Genomic DNA, 26667 nt, shown 5'->3' on the forward strand with positions numbered 1-26667 from the left:
AAATCGATCATCTCTCAAAATCCACCTATGGTGGCCATGGCTGACTTGCCTAAGCTGCTTGTCTTTAGACAGTGCTGTCATGTGACGAAAAATCAGTCATAACAATGAAGGTATTACTGGTGAAGACACAGTCATGATGGTTTTGCAACAGGATGATCCAGGATGGATCTGATTATCTTAAAATTAATTAAGCAACAATTCACAAGAGAGAGTTTGCCATTCTGTGGAATATCTCTCACAAGGCAGCACATCATCTCATGCGTTGTTGCAGTTTATCTTTTAATAACTGTTTGTGAGCATTGCAACTACAGTTACAAAGAACAACTGTTATGCCTAGGTGAAGTGAAAGTGAAGTGATTGTCCTTGTGAAACACTGTAGCACACGGTGACACAACGAAACGTGTCCTCTGCTTTTAACCATCACCCTTGGTGAGCAGTGGGCAGCCATGACAGGCGCCCGGGGAGCAGTGTGAGGGGACGGTGCTTTGTTCAGTGGCACCTTGGTGGTTCGGAACCGGCAACCTTCTGATTACTTCCCACTGCCCACTGCCCAGCAGCCACTGCTCCCAGCACCATATCACCCTCATGCATGGGTTGTAATCATCCACAGCTTCTGCTTGTTCAGCGTGGATGATTAGAACTCTTTATATGTGAGAGACAGGGTCGGGCATTGTGGAAGTGTGATGGTGTTTTGTGGCCCCCTGTTATGCTGTATGTTTTCAGTTCAGTTTAGTTTGTGTTCTGGCCATAGAACACAAACTCATTCCTCCTTCACCCACGTGGCAAGACAACAATGAATAAGGTATATAAAAATTACTTTTAATATTGCTTACATGAATTCAGCAAATCTTTCAGCAAACTGTTCATAAGAGTTAGTTTGTCACATGACATTGTAAGTGTAAACAATCTAATGAGGCAGAATGGGACTGTGACTGAAGTAACTTTTATAATAAGCAGCTGAATCAATTGAAGTGTATAAAGATTAAGGATACACATTTGCGTGCAAGCAACTGTTTTGAAGTTAAAATATAAAGCGGCTTATCCCCCGTAATATTGTCTTACTGGCCTGTTGTATAAGCCTCTGTCCATCATGTGACAAAAGCGACTCGGTTAAGGGTCTCCTAGTATTCTGCAGCTTTCCATTACAGCATATGAAGTAGCACATTACAATTTAGTTTGGGATGGGGATAAAGAAATACTCTGGCACACGGTGGAACCTTTATCTGCCTAAAAATGTAAGAGGTTGTCGAGGTGATTTTAAAAGGAAGAAAGCACCACCCAGCCAAAAGGAGCCACAATGGAAAGATGAGAACGATTGGAGTCCACCAAAGGTGACCTTTTGATGGATGTTGACTGTCAGAAACGTATCTCTGCATATCGAGCCATGCAAATGTTTTTGTATTCCATTTTTAAAGCATAGATGAAGCTTAGCCAGACCGCTCACTGCGTAACCCAATTTTATTTGTTATTTAAAGGGAATCATAAGAAGTCATTGCTGCTCAATCAAGTCGACGCAACACAGACAAGTTAGTGGTAGCTACGACAATGGCACCCCGCCCTGTAGCTTTGTAGACCCTTGTATTGAGGACGTGCATCTTGTCAAGACATGACAATGTTCCTGTTTTCTGATGAGACCATTAATGTGGCTGTATGGACTACCCGGGGAATTAAATGTCCTTTTGTCTGCTCATAACTCCTGGTTATCCTATGACAGTGGCTTCAGAACTTTGCATGAAATCTGCTTTACTAAAACATTGTGACTGTCCATGGCTGACTTTGTAATGCTTAGTTACGAGGGACATGGTACTATTTTTATTTTTGGAAAAAGATGATGAAATATTATTAATACAGTTTATGGCATATTAGAAGATTACAATCTGTTACACCAGGCAAGGCCAGAATCCCAGAATTCAGTCTCTCAGGTCTTGTCATGATCTCAGTACCCTCGTTCACAGAACCCAACTTTCTGGTCACTAGGCACATCCTCCATCGACCCCACAAACATGGACTCCTTCACTTCGCCCCATAAGAGCACATGCTATTGACAGGACTCCAAGACTACCAAGCATATGTTTACTTAAATCTTGGATTGTAGTTCCTTTAGATTGGGGGGTAATTGCCTATGGACCAGACAGCCACAAAGTCGCAGGTTTAAACCCCACTTCCTACCACATTTCCTGCCTCTCCGGTTTAGTGTTTCCTGGCCTGGAGTTTGGTATCTGCTTTGTCTTTTGTAATTAGTATAAATGCAACCTTGCTGTCCTTGTCCTGTCAGTCATTATTTTGAATGTTATGTGTGTGCATGTTTAGTGTCTGTGTAAGGGCTGCCACACCCTGTAAAATTTCTTAGATCCCTGTGTCCCAAAGTCATGCATTTGTGTCCTCCTTTCTCCCCGCCACCTGATCCAGACAATTAGAGTTAATGCTGTAAATGTTTTTTGTGATCGTATTTTTTATTTCTTGATTTTGTGAATTAAATTCTGGACATGCTTCATTGCACTCCTCAGCTAAACTTGACTGAATGAATAGAAGTTGCATCCTACACTTGACATTCATAAGAGAAGCATGAATAATGTTACAATATTTATTAAGTCAACCAGGCAACACAAATATCATTTAAATCCTGAGCATGAGCACGGTTACGGTGCATCTCACATCTCCTGTCTTAAACGCCAACAAAGCGTTTTTCTCAACAGCACATTAATCTAAGCATTAAAACTGAGTAATTAAGCTTGCCTCTGGTTTGTGTCCTTTAGCTAAAAATTGAAAAAATTATTTTATATTTTATGTATGAAAGTGTTTCATTTGAATAATTTATGAAACACATTAGTATCTTTTGCTGCTTAAGAAGCAGTTTAGATCAGATAATCAATGATTATGCAATAATCAGATAGACTTCTTGTGACCTACTGCCATGTTAGTCACGCCCACTTACTTTGATGGTTCGACTGATCTAAGTAAATCATGATGCGCTGAATGTGGCCATATTAAATAAATTGTGAAAAATATGATACATTTAATTAAGGATGTTTTAGTTTCCAGTTTTTATAATTCATGTTATATCGAATTAATTAATGACATTTTAACTTCAATAATTCATGACATTTTATTATTGATTTATTGAGTTTCATTTTGGCTATCACAATGACAATCACTTCACTTTCACTAAAATCTTTTTACAAATTTGAAAACAGGGATCTTTTTCAGCAATAGAGGCTTTAGTGATGTACAGATGAGGATGAATGTCATTCCTTCACATCATATTGAAAGACTTGATTATCAGTACATTTGGTGATCAGCGTGATTACCACTGTGCTTGAGTGACCTCTTTTCATGCTCAGTTTGTGTGGGTTACAAAGACATGTAATTCCTTGCAATCCTGACTTATGTAGTAGGACATGCACCTTTAATTAAAGTCAGACCTACAGATGGAGGCATTCAGCTTGCTGTTGCCACTGTTATTTTTGTTAAATAAATATACCTTCTTCTAATTACCCAACCATTTAGAGCAATGAGACTCAACAGGGAACAAAGGCCTCCCTGCATCTTATCACTAAGCGTCTGTACCTGCCACTACAGACACAGTCAACATCTGCCAATGTCCTAGAGCCACAGAGCGCAGCCATCATTTCCTAAAAATGTGCATGATTAGTATGCAGCATTTAATACTTCCAATGCAAGACAGGAGAAGCCTCACACTAAATGCTGCCTTGAGATGGGATTTCTCTTTATGCTTAATTACACTGTTAAAATGGTCGAATCAGTTTCATTGTTTTCCTCTTTCTTCGGCATGAAAAACCAGTCTGGTTGTGAGCAGAATGGGATCTCCTTACACTCTGAAGTCCTCAGTAATGCAGACAAATGTCAAAGCCAAGCTATCATGACAACACCATAGTGTCAGATTAAAGTAGGGCATGTGCGTGGATGCTGATGTCTGAAGGGCCCTCAAAGCCTGTGAAGAAGGGGAGAAATGCAGACAAGCGTAGGTCACAGCGACAAAGTCAAGTGTCATTGGTGGTGAACATACAAGAGTCGAGTTCCCCAGAACGTGTTAAGCGATAGCTGACACCAACTGTTGGCATGGTTCTCATATCTGTGAACCCTTCAGGCTAATGTGAGAAGGAGCACTGAAGGAAAGAACTAAGTTCAGTGCAAACACTTGATACATGAGGAGCGAGGTCTTGAAAAATGATTTGCCGCTGATTATATAAATTAAATAAACATGAGCCATTCATCCAAAAAACCCTTCAGCACCTGACCCAACCAAGACAAACAGATAAACAGATTGTCTATTGTAGAACATTCTTGTGAAACCGATTTTCTCAAGAATGCTTTGAAAGAGCTAATTCAGATTTGCTACAGATTTCACTTGGTACAAAGATCATTGGTCATTGCACAAAGATCACACAACCAATCAGGGTAAAGGACCTAGAGGAAATGACCTTCTTCAAACTTGGACTCAAAGTTCGATTTATAGACGAAATGATTTTACTGAAGTGTGAGTCAATGTTTACCTGGATCTGAACTGGAAGCTTATTTGACTTGTTTTGCACCTCTTGTACAGATTGGTATTTATTATGTATTTATTTTGCATTATGTGTATTAATAATCTTTACATTTTTGTAATATATTTTAATTTTCTATTTTGCAATCGTGGCATTTTGCACAGAGGGGTGATGGGCAGGACCACAATCTTATTGCACTCATTTCATTTAATCTAGTCACACTTATTTCTCAATGTTTTATTTACGTTTAGGCAAAACAGACATTAACATGAAACCTGTGGTATAACCTCAAAAAACACACCGAACGTTATGATTTACCACGAAGGGTTGCAGTTACAAGATTTTACAAATTTCTGATGATTTAATGCAACTGTTACGGGGCAGGCAACGTGGCAGAGATGGAGGACGCATGCGTTTGCAAGACAGGGTTTACTAAAACATGGCACAAGGACAATACACAGCAATGACGTATACAGGGAAATATATTCAAGGAAAAGGAAATTAGGAAATCAAAGGCACACATACACGCAATACAAAACTCTGGTCTGGAATACGGGACCGGAGCATCTCCTGCACCTCCCAAAGTCCGGGTCCTGACACCAACAAATGTGTTGTTGTGCATATTATATATCCTTGTCACAGGGGGAATTCGATGACGTACTTGCAGACATACTTTGGGCGTGGGGATAAGCCGTCATACCGGTAGAGGACACTGGGCGAGCGGGGCAGGAGGACCGGGGGCGCCTGACCGGCGAGGAATGAGGAAGCAATGGACGCGCTGCAACGCAGCGGGGAGTCAGTTCGGGATCTTTGGGAAGGACCGGGGCAGAGGAGAACCGGAAGACGGCGGGTTTCGGGATGGTCCGGGATCTTGGACTGGACGGGAGTAGGTCTTGGGCGGCAGGAATCCCGTCTTAACCGATGGGTCAGGTAGGTTCAAGGTCAGGGGCAGGTAGAGGTTGTAGCCAGGAAGTTCCGGTCTGGGTTCCTTTCGTGGTTTCCAGGGGATCAGGCAATTCTCGAAGTCGTGGGCAGGCGAAGGTCGTATTACAGGAATTACAATTATCTTAGGTCGGGGTGAGAGAGCTAGCGTCTCTGGCGAGTAAACTCATACAAAGAGCGGGCGTGTCTCCTTGGGGTTACCTCACTTTTATACTTGCCACCGCCCGCTTCCATTTCCTCTTCCGGGTCGTCGTCTCCCAGGCTGGTGAGGTGCCCTCTAGCGGGCTGGAGGCGCGTTGGCCATGACAATCCTACTTCTATGACTTCAATTAATATTAGTGCTGATTTTAATGATAGAATATATAATATTGCGTTAGCAACACTATGTCTAACCTAATGGTAAAAAATTATTTAATCTTTGATTTCTTTGCTTCCCCCAGTGTAGTGCACTCTCCTGCTGAATGACCACTTATTATCATGCAATTTGTATACACCAAGCAACGATTTTGGCCATTCAGGGCACTTTGTGTGCCAGTGGTGTACTCATCTCCATTTCCACATTGTCTGAACACCTACTCCTGAATAAACTCTGCTCTGCAAAAGAGCCAGTCGACCGTGATGCAAATATCCCCTGTTTTCACAGAGGTAATTCATGCTTTGTGAAACACAGACATAAATCGTTAATAATTTCTCTCTGATTTTGTGTTTTCAGGCCTTACATGGTCCATGGGAATAGCACTGATGATCCTTCAAGAACTGAGCTGGAAAACACTGGCATCAAGTCATTATAACCTGGTACCTATGAAGCCTATGAGAGAGTCATAACCTTACAACACCTGGACTTTTTATCCTTTATCCTACACTGAATCTCATCACAGAGTCTTACACATTGTTACACAAGTTACCCATTGTTGCCTGAAAATGTTTCCTAAAATAAAATAAATTATTTACAAGTGCCTCTTTTAACAGTAGATTAACATAAACCATACATCTGAGCAGAATGTAAGCTAATTGTGATGCAATGTATTATTCTATGTATTTAGAGGACATTCCATTACCATATTCTGTCAAATCCATAGCAGATCACCATCAGAATGTGTTGCTGTGAATAAATAAAAACACACACAAAACATAAAGAGATGCACAATTCTCTGCGCTGCAGTATGGGCTGTGTGCTGATATTTGTGTTTTTTTTTTTTATGTGGCCTAGCAGGTAAGGAAGCGGATCTGTAATCAGAAGGTTGTTGGTTCAAATCCTGAACCGCCAATGTGTCACTGAGGTCCCCTTGAGCAAACTACTGTCCCCACACAATGCTCCTCCTCGTCTGTCCACTGCTCACTAAGGGTGATCGTTAAAAGCAGAGGACACATTTTGTCGTGTCATTGTGTGCTGTGCTGCAGTGTTTCACAATGACAATCACTTCAGTTCAACAATTTATGTCAACATTCTTTATTCTGTAAAGTTTCAGTAATTTTAATATAAAAAATCTTTCTGAACTCAAAACATTTCTTTTTTCTAAAAGGAAACATAACACATCTTACAAGTAGAAAACACACATTTGAGGCTTTCATCTCCAAAGACCCAGTTATTTAAATTTGCATGTCTAATTAAGCAGTAACACAGGAGGCAATAAACAAAGTCCCAGAGAGAATATAAAATGAACATTTACTGAATTGTTATTTACGTCATTGCTCAACAAACTTTACTGAAGGACAGGTGAGTGTATCATTCAACTTTGTCTTATTTCCTTAGACATATTTTCACAACAGATGCAGGGTGGCCTTTGCAGATCAAGCTTTTTTAGAATTAATTTTAACTAAAGCAGCGTAATATTAAAAGCGTGCAATAAAGTTCAATCAGCCTAATGGTCTTTGTCCCCTGCACCAATCAATGGTAAACTACATTGGTGTAAAACATGGTGTATATGGTTATTGAGCCCTAGATGGATATAATTCAGCGATCTGAAAACTAGTAGCAGTTCATGCAATTTTATTCTAGAATGTTCTTTGGAGAAAGCTGAGCTATGTGCCACTTTGTGGAGATAGAAAGGCCACCTAGTTGTTCTATTTGACCTTTAGCAAAGCAAGGATACACTGCAATTCTTGGTCTTACTTCGTTGTGCATCATAGATCTGACCTTTTCTTAGGATTACTGTACTGCCAATTATGCTTGACCACAGTAAGAGCTGTTGCACCCAAGTGAAAGCCCAGTTCACATATTGCCACAGACAACCAAAATCATGTTACACGATTGCTGAATCATAATTGTAAAAATGTCCTAATACATAAAGTAACACAATTATAGAATAACTGTATAACACTAAATGTGTGAACCAAGTGCCTTGCAAACTAGAACCAAAAATTCAGCTGGGGTTCAAGCCACACTTACTACCATTGTGCCCCTGAGCTATATACTTAACTCTGAGTTGATCCAATAACTACTGATTGTAAGACACTCTGGACAATGGCTTAAAGGCTGTAATTGTAAGGAGATGGGTTGATCTCACTGCTGTTCCTACCATCCCTTTCCCAGGCCAGGGTAGTGAATTGGAGTTGCTAGGCTCTGTAAGAATGGACATCATGGGAGCCTGCTTTTTGCCTTGCATAACAGATGTCTGCAGGGGGAGGTGTGACATTCCTGTGTCGACGGTTATGGGTGAGGATTCGACACCCCTGTTTTACATGCCTTTTGTCATCGACGGTTGTGGGTGAAGATTCTGCACCCCTGTTTTACATGCCTTTTGTCTGACGGCAACGTGTGAAGTATCAGCCGTATGGCTTACGGCCATACCAGCCCAAGAACGCCCGGTCTCGTCTGATCTCGGAAGCTAAGAAGGCTTGGGCCTGGTTAGTACTTGGATGGGAGACCTCCTGGGAATACCAGGTGCTGTAAGCTTTAACTGTTGGGGCAGTGGTGGCCTAGCGGTTAAGGAAGCGGCCCCGTAATCAGAAGGTTGCCGTTTCGAATCCCGATCCGCAAAGGTGCCACTGAGGTGCCACTGAGCAAAGCACCGTCTCCACACACTGCTCCCCGGGCGCTTGTCATGGCTGCCCACTGCTCACTCAGGGTGATGGGTTAAATGCAGAGGACAAATTTCACTGTGTGCATCGTGTGCTGTGCTGCTGTGTATCACATGTGACAATCACTTCACTTTAAAGGACTGCCCACCCTCTTTGTCTTCCCCAAATGGGAGGCACCGGGGGCGTGACATCAGAAACAACAGGTTCTGATTGGTCAGTGACAACTTCCTGTAGGCCCGTGACAACTTCCTGTAGGCCAGTGACAACTTCCTGTAGGACAGGGGTATAAAGGTCTGCTCACATGTGGAAAAAGGGAACTCTGAGCTTTCTTGCTCAGGGGGTTTTCTATCGGAAGCCGGAAGGCTTCTGAGCCTTTCTCTCCCCCTCTCTTTCTCTTCTCCCTCTTTACTCTTTCTTCTCATTTTTATTTTCTCTGTAACCTTGGTACCTTTTTACATTCAATATTCACATGTAACTACAATAATTATTTACCGGTGTTAATAAATTAGAAACTGTTCATTTTTAACCTCTACTGTGCCATGCCTCTTTCTGCCAGGTAACATCAAATTGGAGTGGTTGAATACAGTGCTTTGTGTGGAGGGAGAAAGAATTTTTCTACACACTCTATTCTCTTCTCCCACACCACATGGTCTTTTTTACAGCTCTGACCATGATGAGGATTTATGACCACCTGTGGGAAAACTGGTGGCAGGGTTCTTTGGGGTCGACCTTTTCCCAAACAACCTATGAGTTTCGAAGCCAGTGCCCATGTGGGAGAGTCCAACACCAGCACCCTCAATGAATATTCTCATCACCACTCCTGCACCAGTTAGAGTGATGGCTGACAGCAATTCTCCAGTCACCTGCAATAGTGTTCAGTAATGATTCATTTTTTAAATAATTTTAATTAATTTTAAGCATATTAATCAACCGTTAAACTATGCGTTTATGCCTAATAATGCATTGTTTTTGAACATCATTAACCCCCTTTTATTAAAGTAACTTTTTCTGAAGAACAATTTCTTAATAATCACAAAAACACACAGGCACTCAAGCACAGTCTCTGTTAATTAGGTTGGGCTGACGTTTTAACACAGATGATTGAATAGTTGCTATCTGATAATGGTTTGAGAAATGGCTGCTTCCTCCCCATGCTGCCAGATGGCTTATGCAAAAAAAAAGTGTGACACATGCATATTTTTCCCAAGTGTAAATCGTCACTAACGGACGAGTCATTATGTCTAAGACTTTTTACACCCTTGCTTCACTAAAACATGTGCACAAAGATATGCTCACACTATCCTTTTTTGTGTACTGTGCGTGCAGCTCTGTAACATTCGTGCCACCTCTGCCACGCCCCCAGCGGTCGACCTCTCCCATGTGTTAGTGTGTGTTCTTCCGGGGCTCACTAGCACCCTGGTTATTCCCACCTGTTCTTCATCACAGGTAAGTGGTGGTAATCACGGGTGCTTAGCGGGGTAATGACTTCTGATCGGTGATTGGTTAGTTTAGCGGTAATGGGTCTGTCCACTCCTCTTTATAACCAGCCGGTCCCTTTAGTCCTGCGTTCGGTCTCCCTCACACAACCAGAGTTCCTTGCTGCACTGCATGCTGTCCTTAAATGGCAGTGACTGTGAACCCCACGGTAGGACAGGAACTCAACTCTCCCCACTAGTCTCACTACAGCTCTGCCACGCCGCAGCTCCCGGAGACACCGGTTCGAGGCCTGTGATGGACAAGGGTGATCTTCGGCTCTCCTTCTGAGGGCCTCGCTGAGGACCCTGCAACAAGACCTCTTGAGGAGAGGCGTGGCACTACAAGAAAGGGCATTGTTTGTTGTTTCATTTTTCCTGAGTTGAAAATAAATACGCCATTCTCATTTTTCAACCTGCGTCCTCCATTCATCACCTGAGCTAGAGGGGAACGTGACAAGCTCAAGAAAACTAGATTTAGAAACATTATAAACATTTGTCTTGCTGCTGTCTGAAGGTATGCATGCTAGGTGGATTGGTGGCTCTAAGTATTAAGTGTTAATGGACAGTGTGTGCAAACTGCAGTGTCCAGGCACCACACCCAGAATTGATTGCATTATGCCCAATGACCTGGGACAGGCTCCAATTAGTTGTATTTGTCAAAGAACTTTGCGATGATATATCTTCATCAATGAACCTTTCAGACGTGATGAACACGAGACAAGATGTAAAAACTGGTCATGTGATGATACGCATGGGTGGTAGTAGCCTAACACACTCGCCTATGAACCAGAAGACCCAGGTTCAAATCCTTCTTACTACCATTATGTCTGAGAGTAAGACAGCCTACAGCCAGTGTCAAAACCCTAACTGTCTCCAGGAGGACTGTCCCTGTAACTACTGATTGCAAGGTGCTCTGGATAAGGTCATCTGATAAATGCTGTAAATGTAAATACCTATAATGAAATATAACATGTTATATTGCCGATAAATAAAAATGAGACAAAATATACTTTACAAGATAGAAACTATACTAAAATCTTTCTTCATTGTTAACAAAAACAAGACATTAATTCCTCTTGTTTAATCGTGTTATTATATTGCACTTTGGAATGGCTGTAGAGTATTCTTGAGTCTATAAGGTATTAATATTCTGACTAATACAAGACTAATTCTGACTAATACAAGACTACAATGCTCAGTTTTAGGCCCCGTCCACATGGAAACGTTTTTCTTTGAAACTGTAAGTGATTGAATTCACATCAACACGACCCAGCTCAGCTATATAAAGTAAAACTGCTTTCAGACCAAATGTGGCTGTGCTGTGCTCATCGCGAGGTTTGAGAATCCATAAAATCTCAAACTGTGCTGTGCTCAACGCGAGGTTTGAGATTCCATAAAACAGCAAACGTTTTATGAACTTCGAACGTGGTGTGTGAACAAGATCGCTAAGAAACCACTATTAGAAAATAACAAGTTTAACATCAAAGCTTAAATTTCGTGCTCTTTTTCTTTTTTTGATGACTGAATTTCTAGTATTTTGCTAAAAGCATCTTTTTTTTCTGTCTTTGCACAATTTTTTTCACCTTTACAGAACTCACCTTTGCACAATTTGTTTCTTGTTTCGATATCATAGATAAAATTTGACCAATTTCTTTTTGCAGTGCCTACCAGGACTTTCTGTCCTTTTCATAGTCAGTTTGTGGGGCAGTGGTGACCTAACGGTTAAAGAAGCGTAATCAGAAGGTTGCTGATTCGAATCCCAATCTGCCAAAGTGCCACTGAGCAAATCACCGTCCCCACACCCTGCTCCCCGGGCGCCTGTCCTGGCTACCCACTGCTCACCAAGGGTGATGGGTTAAAAGCAGAGGACACATTTAGTTGTGTCACCGTGTGCTGTGCTGCAGTGTTCCACAATGACAATCACTTTCACTTCATGTTGCCTGTTGCCTGCACAACTTTCCTTAAATTTTAATAATACAATTAACACTAGCTTTACTACACACCCACTTTACATCGAGCACAATCAGGGAGTAGTAGAATTTATTTCAAAACTTCTGATGCTGTGGCACTGGCATTAGCTGCTAGATGTAATGAATGTATTGCAGCAAATCCATTACAAAGCTTCTACCAGTGCCAGTCTGTAACAGCTGCCCTGAGGCATCCCAAGCTACCAAGGCTCCAGCTGACAAAAAAAATTCCAAGCTTCACCTGTTCCTGGGTCACTTTCATTTAACGTGGTGACCTTTGACCTTTTGTAGGCTGTAGTGAGTCATTCCTTCGAACTACAGTCTTTTCTCATTCATAAAGAGATGTGTCACATCAGCATCTGTGGTTTGTGAACTGGAACAAATGCAGGCCTATTACATTTGAGAATGCCCTTTTGAGAATGTGAACGCATGTGCATGTAGGAAACACCTAAAAGGAGTCATGAACTGATTCATTAAAAGGTTGCCTTTCACCTAATAATAAATAATAACCTTCTCATGCACTGATTTAATAATCAGATTTAATAAAACTTTAGATTCAGACTCAAAGCTTTGTCAGCAGGTGTGACAAAAGTGAATTTCTCATGCAAACCTCTCAATACACTGCCATCACCATAACACTTTTAAACTCAACAACAATACACTTCTAGCCTTATGCACCTGATTTTTGCACATTTCAACTCATTTTGCACATCTCTTCTCTTTTTGCACATTCCTACACATTTTGCATACGTTTGTCTTGTGTGTCCTGTTTTGAAATATCCAACATATCCTACATGATTTTGTCCAGTTATGTCCTGTTTGTGGATTACTGTCTTCAGAGGCTATGCCCTGATAATGTAATCTGTGCAGGAACTGCAATAGAGTGGGCCTGTGACCAAATGTTTTGTGGGGGCTGTCCTAATTTTTGCTGTCGGGTCACTGGCTGTGGTCAACTTGTGCTGGTTACATATCTGCTCAGGGTTCTCTATCTTTGGGTCATTTGTGGAAGCCACACCCTGGGGGGGCTCTGTGAAGCTATCCAAGACGTAACATGCTGAGCCGAAGGTGAAAATTCGTTTTGAAACTTGTGCGACTGGGTCAGTCCCAGAACTTGGAGATACAGGAGCGAGCCGAACGTCTTCTGCTGGTGAAGCAGTGATCATCTCCAAGTTGTCCCCTACAGCCTGTTCTTGAGCTAGTTTGTGGATCTCAAGGCCTCATGGAGCTTGCTGTAGACTGTAGAACTTGAGGTCCATGTTTCTACCAGGTTGCTTCCTTTTCCACTCAGCAGGTTACCATCTGCATACTTCCAATAAGACGTTGAAATGTAAAATAAGATGTTTACATTTCAACCTTAATTTTTTCTTACATCTCGCTCTTTTTCCATTGACAATGTCTGGGAGCAGGCTTGTTCTAGTGATCTCAGCAGGGAATGGAAGCTTCCTGCCGAGGTCAACTCATCGTGCAGCCCTTGGTCGTGTGTAGCGATGTCCATGAAAGCCTTTGTGGAGCTTGTGGCACAGCATTTGCAACAACCCCCCCCCCTTCTTGAATGAATCAGATGTGCTGGCCTGCTGGTGGAGGGTTTACTTCTACTTGCTTCATTGCCTCTGCCCCTGTTACAACCTACCCTCTGGGTCTAGGGTCAGGGTGAATAAAGGTTGTGCAGATGTGCAGATGGTATCTGTTGAGTAAAACTTACAAAAAAAGGTGACAAGTTCATTTACAAGTTTATACATTATTTACACAGGTGAAACCACCATGACAGGGAACATTGACTGCACTAAAACAACTACAAACCTCTAACCTTTTAATAATACAAATATATAGACTAACAGAACTACACTGAACTGCTCAAAAACACACTACAGGTCGACAGCTTGAATGCCAGCCAAATATGTTCCTCCAGCTTCAGAGGTCAAATAAGAAGCTCCACCCTGCTCGACCTGCAGATGATCACCTGACAAGAAGCAGGTGATGCCAGTTGTATATAGACTGGAGGGAGAGACCAAAGCAGACCCCCTCGTAATACCCCTCTAGGACTTCTCTTAGGGCCTTGGGACAGTGCAGTCTTGTAGTATACTGGACAGTGAGTTCAATATCAGGTGTCCAATATGTTAATTGCTTAGTGATAGTCATAAGGAAGGAATTTTATTGATTGCTGAGCTGTGAGGTCTGTTCCTTTGTTCTTGTACATTTTGTTCTATTGTGGTCTATTTTATTTTTATTCTGGGGTGCTTGTCCGCTCGACTCCATGTGGCTCCATTCCTTCGCTGGCCCTTATCACTCAATGTACGTTTCTGGTCATTGACCCTTTCCATAATTTTGGCAATGAAATTTGCTTCAAATGATTGGAGTGATTTGGAAATTTACTCCAATGAAGGGTGAGCTTCTGACAGCAGCCAACAATGGGTTGTGAAAAGGGGTCCTTTGATCAGAGGATTTTCCAAAGCAACAAAGAAACAGAGCAGGTCTCTCTGCATGTGACCAGCATGAGATTCGTATGAAAGCAGGCCTGTGCCTAACTCTGGCTTGAAGACAGTTATTTCCTTTTAGACTACATTTTATGTGTTTTTAGTTTTAATCTTTGGTTTTATAGAGGAAACTAATTTCAAAGTGCTGACCGTTTCACTCCCAATCCCAAAAACACACACTGATTTCACATTCTTGTTCATTTAAACAGCAATGATAACACAGAGGGCAGTTATGTGCTTCAATGGCAATCTGCAAAAGGCCGAAACATAAATAGGAAGTAACATAGTAGTGTCTCTTACTAGATGGCTGTGGCAAACAGTTGGTTCTGAGTAAGAAACATGGCAGCATATCTGATTGAGACTTTGCTTTCTTCGGCCACAATCAATTTATTATAAATTTCTTCTCCAAGAAGCCTTATCTGCCCCTCTTTGCCAATGCGTTCTCATCTCTTCTATCAGTCCCTCTCAAAAGCAATGATATTGTAAATCGCATTCTCTTTGGCAAACAAATAAATTTCCTGCCTTTATCTGATATTGACTTGAACTTTACTCTTGTCCTTGTCCTCGAAAAGACTGAATAAAATGTAGCTATGGATGAACAAAACCAGACATCAGCACGATGGCTGGAAACACAGAAAAACATACTGGTACAATAACAGGGTCCTCACATTTCTCACAAAGACAGACAGTCCTATTGTGATGCAAACTCATATTTCATATAATATAATCACCCAGTCCTAATTTATGGCACTTGGGATGTTCAGGATTCTAGACCCCTGTGAACAGGCTTCCCCTGGCTGTAATAGCATGACAAAATACTTGCACCAAAAAAAAGCAAAATGCATAACTATCTCCAATTGTGTGCTTTTCACTTTCCTCAAAGACAAACAACAATCATTTCTGTTTACCTCTGTTGTTGCAAGTATTATCTCTGATGGTCAAAGCCTCGTATCAACTGCCTTGTTCCTTGACCTTCCTTTCAGATGATCCTCGCCTGCCCTTGTTCGACGTTGATGTTGCCAACTGACCGCATTGGCCCTGTCTATTCTCTTATCTCGCCCTACGATGTACCCATGCCGGATTATGTCGACCGATGTTGACTTCAGCCTGCTGCCTTCCATGCCACGGTAACCCAAGTCTCTGCTACTAAATGACAAGCGCAAATATCCAGCCTGCTCCAGTTCTCCTGTGGCCTCACCCATGTCTTCTCAAAGTTCCGCACATGCATTGCCAGAACCTGACAGCAGTCTGAACAATGTTGCAGGATATGCACAGTTAAAGATATGCATTATATATTATAATCATTGGAGATCACGTATTAGGAGCAACCGTATTGTCCAGGTATTATATAATCTACAATCTTGCCCTTGCAAGATAGACCTACTGGAATGGGTGACCATCACCAAGCAGTTTTGATGAGAGGGTGACAACAGTTGGTGCGATGTCATGATCTGAGCATTACCTGGAACTCTGGGACAGTTTTTCCTGGTGTATATGTTATTGAGAAAGATTGCTACAAGTTTCTTCACAACCATACATATTCGCCATACAGAGCATATAAAAAGTGTATACCAGGTTAATGTGATTAAAAAATGAGACCAGTATAGATCATTTCAAAACATTTCCCTCCTTTAATATGAACTATATCCTGTAAAATAAGCTTGTTAATAATAATAATTTGTGGAAACAACTTTATATTGAATTACAGCAGTCAGTCTTCTACAGTATATCAGCATGGAAGCCTTACCTGACTATGCAATATTTGGACACCCAGGGTGGGGTGCAAGCCAAACACAGCAGGTTCAAATATGCTGAATATAAATAAAACATAATTAATAATTTTGGTTTAAGTTGTTAATAGGCTATGCATAAAAAAAGCTTAGGAACCCTCTCACATCTCAGTAAATATTTTAAAACATCAACTTCATTACTCCTGGATGTAGCTGAAATAGATTGTATGTGTAATATAGTTGATTTGAAAGAGAAGTGATTGTTATTGTGAAACACTACAGCACAGCACACGGTGCATAGAATGAAATCTGTCCCCTGTAGTTAATCCATCAGTGAGCACTGGGCAGCCATGAAAGGCACCGAGGGAGCAGTGTGTGGGGACGGTACCTTGCTCAAGGGGACCTCAGTGGCATTTTGGCAGTTTGGGATTTGAACCCACAATCTTCCGATTATGAGTTCACTTCCTTACACACTAGGCCACCACTGCCCTGACTTGGCCACATCCCATAACTCAAGGATTCATTTCTTTCTATCGTCCCTCCCCCAGTCCACCATGTGTAGGGTTAATGTTGCATTCGCTGTCATGCTGTTTGCCATTTATTCTCTGCAGGGGCATCTACTGTGCAGATGAGGAAGAGAGGACTGTAGTAATGGAATATATCTTAATGGCTTGGGATCTTAAAATAAACTAATTTCACCATTTATTTATTTGAACACTACACAAGAATTTGATGGTTTACGTGATTGTTAAAAGACAGGCATTTTCATATCAGCATGTTTCATGGCTTTACCTGCTTAGGCTCCATGCATTTAACATATTTCTTTGATTTACATTTACAGTATTTATTAGACACCCTTATCCAGAGCAATTTACAATCAGTAGTTACAGGGACAGTCCCCACCTGGAGATACTCAGGGTTAAGTGTCTTGCTCAGGGAAACACACAATGGTAGTAAGTTGGAGTTTGTACCTGTGACTTTGTGATATTCTGGTTTGTAAGTGCGTGTGTTACCCACTATGCTAAGACTTATTTTTAGCAAGTATCATTTACATTGCGCAATAGATTAATGTTATTTCCATGGATCTCCCTGTGTTGCCGATGGTTTTGTCAGGGTTCTCTGGTTTCCTACCTCCAACTCAAGACAAGGTGGAATGGCGTGTGTTTTTTAAAGCCATGACTTTCTGAAACCCTTTCTCCTGAAGACAGTTGCACAAGCTACAGTGTGCATTAGAACATTGAGGATCTTTTGAGAAATTTCCTAAACCCCAGTAAAATCCAAATTCAAAGTGAAGTGATTGCCATTGTGATACACAGCAGCACAGCACACGGTGCACACAGTGAAATTTGTCCTCTGCATTTAACCCATCACCCTGAGTGAGCAGTGGGCAGCCATGAAAGGCGCCTGGGAGCAGTGTGTGGGGACGGTGCTTTGCTCACTGGCACCTCAGTGGTACCTTGGCGGATCGGGATTCGAACCGGCAACCTTCTGATTACTGGCCCACTTCCTTAACCGCTAGGCCACTACTGCCCCGTCAATAGGGACAGTCCCCCCCTGGAGATACTCAGGATTAAGTGTCTTGCTCAGGGCAGTGCATCATGGCAGTCTTAAAATAATAAGCCGGGGAAAGCCCTTGTTTTAACTGGAAACAAAGTCTTTCTTTTTCACACCGGCTACTACCTCCCCTGTCTCCTATCGGAAAAAAAGCATTTAGAAACTGGACCGAGATGGACCATTCAAAGGCTCAACAACAGCTTGACAGTTGGATAGATGCTGGATAATCCCCCATTCTTCTCAAGACATGGGCGCCAGTCTGTGCCAGGTGCTGAGCTGCTCCACGGTGCAGGCATGACATGACAGGTGCACCACAGAGCTTGCTTTCCCAGATTGTCAGTCAATCTGTGAATTTGTCTGGGGACCTCCTGACAGCCTTCCCTGAATTTTACATGATATCACGCCGGTGTATCGTCCCGTGTGTATGAGTGTGACACTTGAATGAATAATCGATTGCATTTTGTGTTCTTTAATCATAAGTTCTGGGGGTTCTGCTGCAGCCTGAAGACAGTGAACATGCAATCACACCGATGCCGTTGGTTCTAAATGCAGTCCCTGGGGCTGCCACACCACCCTCCTCCTTCTCATTACTTCGATCAGCATTGCTGACCTTAGAATCACCAGCCATGTCTGGTGTTCCCTGCTCAACCACAGCGAAAACCGGTCTCAGCCACCCATACAGCCAGGAAAATGCAAAAATGTATTTTAAAATAAAGTACCCTATATTTGTACCATATCTGTAGTCTTGTTTGATCTAGACCTTTGCCAGTAGACTAGATAAATAAAAGTGAACAATGTCTGAGAGCAACATGCAAAACATTCTATAAAACATCAAATTTGCTAATTCATCATGTTAATGACAACCTCATATGATTTATTGGTTTCCCAGATTAAAGCAAGTTACTCACTCACTCACTCACTCACTCACTCACTCACTCACTCTCCACATTTTATGTCTAAGCTATGGCTACCAGAGCCCAACCTGGTACATCGGGGACAAAATTTGAGAAGACAATTTAACACAGTGCTTGCTTCACACGACAGCGAAAAAAGGAATAAATCATGGAATCCAAGAAACACATGGGTATGCTGAAAAGAAATTAAAATATCACAAATATAAAGAATGTGACATATCTCATGTGAAACACAGTGCATGAGAAACAAATCAAAACAAAATTTGTTTCACATTTTGGTAGAGATCCTCTCTACCAGCACACAACTCACAAATGGTAAATGACATGATGACTAATCAGAAAAGGCCAAATCTTATGAGACAGCCGTCATACATATATGAGTCATAATGAAATGAACAGGAATTTAAAGTAATCAGCTTAATTGTATTGGTGGCATTTGATGTATTTGATGTAAGAGAGTTGTGTGTCTGTTACTGTTCAGGGGAACCACTTCCACCATCTGTTGTTTTCTTCCTCATTGTGAACCCAATGGTGTTGAAATCTTTAGCACTAACATCTAATTAATGGAGAACTCAAAGACCCAATGAGGCTGGCAAAGAGGCACTAACACCTTTTTTTTTTAAACAGCAGAGATCCAGTAAAGCTGGGATGTTTGCCCTGGGAACCAGTGGTAGGGGCAAATGATATGTGTCTATTAAAGTTCATATGGTAATTTTGGTCCCAAACAGTTATGGACAAAACCCCAACATTATTTATTAATTTTTTTAACATTGGGGTATATTCATCAAGGTTCCCTCACTGCCACATTAGGCTTTTCAAATCCCAATGTGCACAGAGGTTTTTACCTTCTTAGTTATGCTACACTACACTACAGTACTACACTGCATCAGATCTGAATGAACATATGGAATATTGCCCTCCATTTGTGGTGTGCAAAGGAAATAGAGGTATTAAATTAGCAAAGCGCAAGGAACAATATACAGCGCTGGGCAACATTTTTCAGGCAGGTGTGAAAATGCTGTTAACTAAGCATGCTTTCATGAATCTAAATAATATATATATATATTTTTTTGGCAATTTACAAAATGCTAAGTGAGCAAAAAAAAAACTGTAATGCCCTGCACCGCCCCTGCTGCTGCACACCCCACACACACACTCAATCACTGTCACCGAATAATCACTTGCCACACCCACTCCACTCACTAACCTGTGCACACCCTAATTGCTCCACTATAAAGCCCGAATGCATTCGTCAGTGGGTATCGAATTTTCCTGCAAGTCGTGATGAGAGACTGCGCTCGCATGTTTCCAGAGCTCTGCTTCAACCCTCTTATAAAGATACCAGTAGAACAGTAGAAAACTGGCAGAATCGAGGCTGGAATTCTGGCTGGAACAAGAGTTTCACAGAGTGTCTCAAAAGGGTCATCAGCAGACTTACATCAAGACACAGAACTACTGGAAGAGTTCATGACAGACCCAGGAGTAAAGCCCCATGAGTTACAGACCGCAATGATGACCAGAACCTAAGGTCCTGTTCACTCAGATGTTTTTATGTAACTACCACACAGCTGCAGGCCCTTTTATGAGATGCGAGGGTACTAGGGTTTCCAGACAAACCATTCACAACCGACTTCACTTGAAGGTGACTCCACTGACACCAAGACACCACCGAGAATGTTTGCAGTGGGCACAAGACCATGTGGCCTGGACAATGCAGCAGTGGTCTAACATCATGTTCACTGATGAGTGTCATGACAGCGTTGCTGGAAGAAGGCGAGGCGAGCAATACGCTGAGGTCAACATGGTCCCCAGGGTTTGTTTTGGTGGAGGAGGTGCAACAGGCTGGGCAGGCATCACCAGTCAGCGCAAAACTGATTTTGGTGAACCCATCATCATCACCCAACTTTCTGTTCATGGACGATAATGCTTCACCACATTGTGGCAGAATTGTCACTTCAGGACCTGAACTCCACAGAGTGCATCTTGTTATTTGGGGCTATCACTGTTTATTATCAAAATGTTTGGGGTAATTAATATTAAACTAATGAAAATGGTGTTTCTTCTTGTACATTATTAGTAATGTCAAAGGGAACTTTTACTTATTTCATTAAAATTCAGAGCAAATGGGAAAAGCACTCATGTAAATGAAAATATGCCTAACTTATTGTGAGTAGTGTACTTTATAGTTCCTGACTAATGAAAACGTGGCTGCTGCTCAACAGAGATGGTGCTTATCCTCTCACCTACACTAGACTGCCGCTGCAGTAATGTCAGGCTGCAAATGGGTTTGGGCCTTTAAAAACTGTACTTGCCCAGCTCTGCTTTATAGCTCTCTCTGAATCTGAATACTATGGTTGACTTAAATTTTAGTCTAGTTTTTGCGTTCAGCTGTCATTTTAGTCTTCATTAGTTTTACTTGCATCCAGACTCATTTTAGTCTAGTCGAGTTTCAGATGACTAAAAGTCTGCGTATTTTAGTCATATTTTAGTCAAAATCCATGACTGTTTAAGTCTAGTTTTAGACAATGAAACTTTTTTTTAGCAATGCAGTTCTATTTATCACAGTCAATATAGTACAAGTACAGTGTGGCCTTCAGCGGCACCGGAATACTAAATGACCTGAGTGAGCAGATGTCTCTCCCCAGGACCCGCCCCAATTATGTCTGATCAGACAAAATTATCACTAATAACCAATGATGGAGAGAACAGATAAGAATGATCCTCTGAAGAACGCAATGTCAAAGATATGATCCTTATAGCAAAAAGTCGTGAGAGAAGAGAACTGGTGGACGAAAGGAATGATGACAAGCCTTGGAATGTTTCAGTTGATTAGGATACCTCTAGGCTAGTGTTAGATACGCTCTGACCTTGTCAAACGCTCATTAATTATCTGTATGACTTCAGAACCAGCGGAAGGGATTCACTAGTGCAATCACCTAGTGCTTAAAACGTGTACAAAATCCACAGACAGAATTCATGGGGAGACTATAGAGGTGCTTTGATGAGCAATCAGGATAAAATCAAGAATATTTGTTAGCCACCCCATGCAGTCCTCTAGGCATCCTGCAAACGTGGCCAGCAGGACGCTGTCTCAGTGGGCAGCACTGTTATTTCGAGCTAATGGCAAAGAAATGGAAATGATCTTTATATGTGGAACCGTGTGTGGAATAGTCTTACTGATACTGTAGTATAAGCTCAAACCCTAGACACATTTAAGCAAGTTTTTACAACTATTAGTTATATTCTTCCCAAGAAAGCTTGATGGCCTCACTTTTTAACCAAGCAGCGAAGGCAATGTCTTTTAAGACTAGTTTGGTGCGATCAAATTTGAAAGATCAAAAATGCCAAAACACAAGCAGAGGCTACAGTCATTTAACATGACATCTACATATAAACATCCAACCTCCCTTCCCGCAGTCTCTCAGAGATGTGAGACACATAGTGCAAACATCTACACAGCCAGGGGTGCTGCTGGACTTGAGCTTAATGCACAGAGAAAGGCTTTGGAGAGAATTGTGCATGGTGAAGGCCCCTGAGTTCTCCTGGCCATGCGAATAAAAAGGGAGCAACGCAGCCATGCCACAGGACTCTCTGGAGCCTAATGAGAGACAGAGCTTGATCAGATGCACCTTGTGCAACATGCAGTTGAGGCTTGCCCGACAGACATATACAAAGAAGAGACCCAGTGGCCTAGAAGTTAAAGAAGCGGCCCCGTAATCAGAATGTTGCTGGTTCGGATCCCAGTCCAAACAAATCACATATGGAGTGAAAGGCTGTACTTTTTATAAGCACTTTATTTAAAGAAAAGTAAACGGCCACTCAAACCAACATGTCTGGTGATGTGGCTGCTGTGGGCGTGGCTTCAGTAACACAGGTAAAAGAGCAACAATATGGTGTTAGATGCACAGGGACATAACGAACATACAGAAGGATGCAGAATGAGATGAAAAACAGCATATCGTATTGTCCTAAATGTAAGACAACCCCCACTTCTTCCACACTTTTATGTTTTAAAATCATATTTTAGTCATATTTGGTTCCATTCATTACATTTTCTAGACAGCAACATCATCAATACCGGCCAATTCCGTATTGACAGAATGTTTTTATCTATGACAATGGTTTTATGGTTCAACAGCTATCAATGCTAAAAATGCAGCACATAAAGACATTTTAATCTGTCAGAAGCTTCGATTTGGGAGGGATTTATGGTGACTTGATGAGTCTTGATGAGTGTCACACTAGGAAATGTGTTAATGATGGCAGAAAGCTTGGTGGTGTTAAAAATGTTTTGTGTTCCTTTGTCAGTCCTAACCATTATACATTGATAGCTGGAAGAGAGTAAACAATATGTCTTGTAGAATTAAATCTATGCAAATTGTATAATGTATAATTGTAATGTATAATTGTATAAAATTCAGATACTGTAGTTTCATAGCTGCAGGGCTAATGAAGTCACAGAGGCCAGACATGTAGGTGCAATAAAGGTATTTATTGAATGCAACAGAAACAGGCACGATGGCTGAAAAAAGAACAGAAATAAACAAAAACAAACCCAAAGACACGTGGCAGTAAGGCCAGGAACTAAAAAACACACAGGAACAGCTGCAGTCCTGCAGCAGTCTCTATTACATTCTATAGAGTTCTGGGGCAGTGGTGGCCTATCGGGTAATGAAACGGACCTGTAATCACAAGGTTGCCAGTTCGGCCACTGAGCAAAGCGCCATCCCCACACACTGCTCCCCGGGTGCCATTCATGGCTGCCCACTGCTCACCAAGGGTGATGGTTAAAAGCAGAGGACACATATCATTGTGTGCTGTGCTGCAGTGTGTGGGGGTGGGCAGTGGCAACCACAGGGCTCCGACCACGCTGTCGCTGGGGGTCCTCTCCTGTCCTGCCTGGCAATCTTTGTGGGCATGCGCAGCCCCTGCATGTCCCTGCTGATGCTTCCAGCGTTGCTCCCTGTCTTGGACCCTCTGGTGAGCGCTTACCATACCACAGGGTGGTGCCATCTGCCTCCAGCAGAGCAAGTCCTCTGCCTCAGTCCTCTTCTTGAACGTCCCGGCTGGCCCCACCTGCCACCCTGGGGACTCTGTTGCATATCATCCCCCTGGAGTTGGACCGTGCCTGGCTTGCCCTCCACTCCAGTTGCTTCCCCATCCATCTGCCCCTCATGAGAAGCCCCCAATTGCGCACCCAAAAAAAAAAAACACTGGGGCATCCTTTGGCCTGGTCACTGTGCCCTAGACTGGTGCTCTCTGGTCAGAAAGCTTCAACCTGGAAGTCTTCTTGTCTGCAGCCCCGCCACCTGAGGGAACAGAAGAGGGGAAGTGGGGGGTGACACATCAACACAAAACACACACTCACACAGACAGACAAAACAGGTGTTATTCCATCAATATGGTCCCCTGTGCTTCCTCCAGAGGCAGGGTCAGGAGCTGAGGTGACTGGTCCTTCTCACCACCAGCTAGCGCTAATGTGGAGGTTGGTGGCTGGCTGGCATGCCTGTCTGTGGCGACTCCTCTGGTGCACATGGATGTGTTGGGGGTGTGTGCGGGGTGCTGGCACAGGTGGCTGAAGGGAAGGATGAATGCTCTCTGTAGTGGGCCGGGGCACTGTTACTGCGTGCTGTCCTGCTGGGGTACGTCCGTGCTGAGGTTTGGCAACAGGAACTGGAGACAGTGCAGCTGCTTGATGGCAACTCCCGGTCGCCCTCTTCAGCTTACCCCTTCACATTCTTATATGTCCTCTGAGCTGCACCTTGCTGCAGATATCCACCAATCCTTGTCTTCACCAATGTCATCCTTGGCGTGTCATCCATTGCTGCTGTTGTCATCCTCCTCCCTCAAACCATTCACCCACAGACTGCCCTGCATCCGGCTGTCGCGGATCACGCTGGGGCCATTGCTCTACCACGACACAACTCGCTGTACACACGTCACGGCTTATCCCACCATAGTGCGACCATCTCCTTTAACCGGCCCTCCAGCGCTCCTCGTTGGCGCCCAATTTATCACCGAGCTGCAGTGCTCTCTCCCACTTGTCTTCTTCGCCTCTGCTTACCTTTCCTTATGCGCTTTGGATACAGGCTGCTGCTTTCTGTCATACCTTGGGTTGCATTTAGGTAAAACAAAAGTATTTATGAAGTATTTAGTGTTATGAAGGTATTCCTTAGGGGCAGTGGTGGCCTAGTGGGGAAGTGATGGCCTAGCAGGCAAGTGGTGGTGGTTAAGGAAGTGGCCCCGTAGTCCGAAGGTTGCCAGTTCGAATCCCGATCCGCCAAGGTGCCACTGAGGTGCCACTGAGTAAAGCACCGTCCCCTCACACTGCTCGCCGGGCGCCTGTCATGACTGCCTACTGCTCACCAAGAGTGATAATTAATAGCAGAGGACACATTTTGTGGTATGCACAGTGTGCTGTGCTGTATATCACAATGACAATCTCTTCACTTTAGAGCCTTGTTGTCAGGTTGATCGGTGCAGGCTGTGGACCCAGCTGCACCCAACCGTGACAAGTAGACTGTTTCTTGTATTTTTGTCTATTTTGCTATTTTAATCCTATGTACAGCACAGTGGTATGACATTTAATTGTGCTTTATAAATAAAAAAATATATTTTGTATTTAGAATTTAATTTTTGTTTGATTTGATTGTGTTGTTTTTTGTATTGTGGGTGAAATATTGTATGACTACCATTTAAAAAAAAAAAAAAGAAAAAGTGAGTTATTCAAACGTGAGGGTTATTTCAATCCATGCAGTAACCCCTTAATCGACAATTAGTTGTTTTGATGTATCATTTATACTGGTCTCATTTTCATGCATTTCTTGTTGAGAGGCCCAATTATTGGTGATTTTATTATTAACTCATGTCCAGGGTAATACTGCTACACTCATTGGTATTGCTCATCATTACTGGTCTCATTACATAAATCTGATAAAGAACCAAATGTATTTGATGTAAATTTTGTAATGCAAGATTCACTTTCAGGGTCTGCATGTGAACAAATTGTATTATTGTTGTAATCTAAAGCACAATAACATTTAGTTGCATCTCTTTTGTTACAATACATGCATTAAAAAAATGCTGTTGAGAGATCATGCCACTGCGAAAGGGCTTGGGTTGATTCCTTTGTGCCCATTCTACATGAGTAATGGGGGATAAAGCTTTTTTCGTCCAGACATGTCAAGGCTACCCAGACAGACTCTGGTCCTTGGTGGGATAGGAGTGGCCAAGTTTCATCCTGGGCTGGGAGCTCTGTCTGAGACATCCAATCAGCTGGGATTGAGCTTCACAGAGCAAACAGGGACAATGTTGGACCTTGAGTTAGTCAGACAGCAAGTAGTGTGTTTTTGCATCGCAAAGATATACTAATGGCTAAACATTACTCAGGCTAAACGTTTTTTATATAAATATAAAAACACATAGCAGTTGGCAGCAATATAAATTAATCAAATCAGTCTCAATCTGCAGGATAAAAGAGGTGAACAGGACATAGTGAAAGACCAGCAACATGAAATAATTGGAAGGCGCGTTTGAGGCAATTAGCATAGCCTTGGTGCTCAGTGTGTGTGGAGGACTCTAAGGGCCTCAATCTGTTTCTGTGTTTTGTATTTGGGCCATGAAATCCCCAGAGAGCTGCATGCACCAGGAGAGACGTAACTGCTTTTCACAGCTTAAGATCAGTGGAGCTGTGATGTGGGAGACAAATGAAAGGTGTAAAGGATGTGAAGTCTGGTGCAGTGCCAGTTCAGTATCTAACTAAACAGACACGGAGAAAACACAGATCATGGCACATTTAATTTCCTATTATGTACCTTCCATGAAGAACAGGATCAGATTATCACATTATAAAAACTTAATATTTTATATATATTAATATATATAATATTGTCACAGGGGAAATTCGATGACGTACTTGCAGACATACTTTGGGCGTGGGGATAAGCCGTCATACCGGTAGAGGACACTGGGCGAGTGGGGCAGGAGGACCGGGGGCGCCTGGCCGGCGAGGAATGAGGAAGCAATGGACACGCTGCAACGCAGCGGGGAGTCAGTTCGTGATCTTTGGGAAGGACCGGGACAGAG

At 42.5% G+C, this 26667-nt stretch overlaps 1 long non-coding RNA gene and 1 other non-coding gene across 2 annotated transcripts; both read left to right on the top strand.

The window, feature by feature from the left end:
* Positions 1-5371: 5371 nt before the first annotated feature.
* Positions 5372-6583, top strand: LOC114796164 (uncharacterized). The gene is made up of 2 exons (XR_003750613.1): positions 5372-5435; positions 6160-6583. It is a non-coding gene; the product is annotated as an uncharacterized LOC114796164 (long non-coding RNA).
* Positions 6584-8224: 1641 nt separating this feature from the next.
* LOC114796232 (5S ribosomal RNA) lies at positions 8225-8343 on the top strand. The gene has a single exon (XR_003750635.1). It is a non-coding gene; the product is annotated as a 5S ribosomal RNA (ribosomal RNA).
* The last annotated feature ends 18324 nt before the right edge of the window (positions 8344-26667 follow it).

The sequence above is a fragment of the Denticeps clupeoides genome, chromosome 8 (assembly GCF_900700375.1).
Source record: "Denticeps clupeoides chromosome 8, fDenClu1.1, whole genome shotgun sequence".
Lineage (NCBI taxonomy): Eukaryota > Metazoa > Chordata > Actinopteri > Clupeiformes > Denticipitidae > Denticeps > Denticeps clupeoides.